Below are 3301 nucleotides of genomic sequence, written 5' to 3'. Positions count from 1 at the left end.
ATGCAATCAATGCACTTTTTCGCTTGTAGCAGTACTGTACAGGCATCGTGAGATCTGTCAAACCATGTCAGGAGTTTTCACTGTGATAAATCGAGTTTCGGGAAAATTTAATGCCATTCAGCTGGTCGCTGGATGATTGAATATTAATTAAATTTATTCGGTTAAAATGCAACGTGTGGTGCCTTTTTTTAATCAATTTTCAATTTTTGCAACCGGTGCAACAGCGAGCTCTGCCAGCATCCGAATATGATTCAGGAGCTTCGAAAGTTCGCTACAGGAAATTTATCGAATCAACCAACGCTCAATTACTCATTTGTCAAATGATCGATTTGTTCAATTGAATTTGTCCGGTCAGACGAACAATTTCAATGGTAAATTTGAAGCAAAATTTATATTTTCTGAGTGCTTTAACTTGTAAGTGCCTAAAATTTATCGCGCTGTTCCATTTCAAGAACCAAAAAAAAAAAAGAAACCTTTTCAAGCTTAATGTTTGCTCAAAATTAAACCTTGCAATTAGCTGGATGTTCCCCTAGAATGCAACGAGCTGGAGAGTTGCTCTTGAGAAATGTAATAAACATTATCCGGTTTCATCTTGGCCGTAAAAAAAGGAGGGCTCGAGCGAATCATGCTTGCTACCCACTCCAATCCGAAGAAAAGTGATCATTTTCACCAGCGGCAAATTGCTGTTGCTGTTGTTGTTTTTGTTAAGACAAAGATTCCAAGTTGTTGTAACGAGATTGTAAGACACAACCCAACGTGGAAACATTCGCTATGGGTTTTTCTCCATTCTGGATGGCAAAGATCGTTAATCAGTACTTCTCGGATGAACGGGCAGTGGCGCCCCCTACTTTTGGATTCAGATGGATTTTTCCAACAAAAAACATGAACCGAAAAGAGAATCAGATCTTCAATGTATGATATTGAGTTTCATTTTCAAATCTGAAAAAAAATTTTTTTTTTTCAAAATCCCTCCTAACAGCACCAATGGACCAAAAACATGGGTGAGCGAGCATAAAATGAGTTTTTTGCCGTCAAACGCAAACCGCGGCAAAGATTTTCCCTCAGATTAACGACTAATGACTAATTAATAACGATGCTTTTTTATGACCGACCCTGGTATCACGACAAGTATTGAACAACCTTTGGCTGGGTCGGATGTTTCTCAAGGTAGCTAACTATAGCTGGTACAATTTGCGATGATTTATGAATGTTTAAATTTCCCTTATTCTATAACAACACGAAGTTTGTGGCAGAAAGTTGACAGGAATGAGAGAAAGGTGATAAATTTTCTTAATCATATCTATTGAACGTTCTAGCTTTTAACAAATGATGTTGTACGATAACAAATAACAATCAATAAAATTGTAATTTCAAAAGCAAAATTCCTTTAATGTGTAAAAATTCAAAAAATCTAATAATAATCAGGGAAAATACTGAACATTAAAAAAAATTAAAATCATTTAAATTTGAAATTTTTGTAATATTTGTAATATTTGAAATTATTGTAATTTTTGTAATATTGGTAATTTTTGTGATTTAGATGATTTTTGTGATTTTTGTCATTTTTTGTGATTTTTGTGATTTTTGTGATTTTTGTCATTTTTGTCATTTTTGTCATTTTTGTCATTTTTGTAATTTTTGTAATTTTTGTCATTTTTGTCATTTTTGTCATTTTTGTCATTTTTGTCATTTTTGTCATTTTTGTCATTTTTGTCATTTTTGTCATTTTTGTCATTTTTGTCATTTTTGTCATTTTTGTCATTTTTGTCATTTTTGTCATTTTTGTCATTTTTGTCATTTTTGTCATTTTTGTCATTTTTGTCATTTTTGTCTTTTTGTCATTTTTGTCATTTTTGTCATTTTTGTCATTTTTGTCATTTTTGTCATTTTTGTCATTTTTGTCATTTTTGTCATTTTTGTCATTTTTGTCATTTTTGTCATTTTTGTCATTTTTGTCATTTTTGTCATTTTTGTCATTTTTGTCATTTTTGTCATTTTTGTCATTTTTGTCATTTTTGTCATTTTTGTCATTTTTGTCATTTTTGTCATTTTTGTCATTTTTGTCATTTTTGTCATTTTTGTCATTTTTGTCATTTTTGTCATTTTTGTCATTTTTGTCATTTTTGTCATTTTTGTCATTTTTGTCATTTTTGTCATTTTTGTCATTTTTGTCATTTTTGTCATTTTTGTCATTTTTGTCATTTTTGTCATTTTTGTCATTTTTGTCATTTTTGTCATTTTTGTCATTTTTGTCATTTTTGTCATTTTTGTCATTTTTGTCATTTTTGTCATTTTTGTCATTTTTGTCATTTTTGTCATTTTTGTCATTTTTGTCATTTTTGTCATTTTTGTCATTTTTGTCATTTTTGTCATTTTTGTCATTTTTGTCATTTTTGTCATTTTTGTCATTTTTGTCATTTTTGTCATTTTTGTCATTTTTGTCATTTTTGTCATTTTTGTCATTTTTGTCATTTTTGTCATTTTTGTCATTTTTGTCATTTTTGTCATTTTTGTCATTTTTGTCATTTTTGTCATTTTTGTCATTTTTGTCATTTTTGTCATTTTTGTCATTTTTGTCATTTTTGTCATTTTTGTCATTTTTGTCATTTTTGTCATTTTTGTCATTTTTGTCATTTTTGTCATTTTTGTCATTTTTGTCATTTTTGTCATTTTTGTCATTTTTGTCATTTTTGTCATTTTTGTCATTGTTGGGGAAGTCGCAGGTGTCAATAAAACACAAATTTTGATAGCGGATGCTTAAAACTAAAATATATAATTCAGTTAGTTAATTATTCGTCATTTAGAAGTTCCAGATTCAACCTACATTTAAAGTGTTCCGACAATCTGATATTCTGCCCTTCTCCAACTCAATATAATTCAAATATAGCTGAGCTACTCAACGGATTCGATCTCCTTCTGTATAATATTTTAATGATATCGGTTAAACTTTCTATTTATCTTTAATTATTTAGGTTACCGTTATAATGTGAAAACTTCTATAGGATGCGACGTATTTCTGGCACTCAACACTTCCAAACCTGCTTTTGCCTAATAGAAATAATTAGTATCATTTGTACCAAAGGGTCAACAAGAAAAACTTACAATATGCAACTGTGATAAACTGCTAAACTGGTATTTCAAATGATTGAGTTAGCATCAAGACTCGAACTGCTATTCGCCTAGAAACACGTTTTCACCTTATCTTCGATCAGGATCATATCTGTTATGACAACAAACTGATAATGACAGATGTCGCTGGAACTCACCCTTCATCACCAAGGGGCTCGCCAACATCCCCCTC

The sequence above is a fragment of the Uranotaenia lowii genome, unplaced genomic scaffold (genome assembly GCF_029784155.1).
Source record: "Uranotaenia lowii strain MFRU-FL unplaced genomic scaffold, ASM2978415v1 HiC_scaffold_4, whole genome shotgun sequence".
In the NCBI taxonomy this organism is placed as follows: domain Eukaryota; kingdom Metazoa; phylum Arthropoda; class Insecta; order Diptera; family Culicidae; genus Uranotaenia; species Uranotaenia lowii.
Note: the sequence above shows the minus strand (reverse complement) of the source record.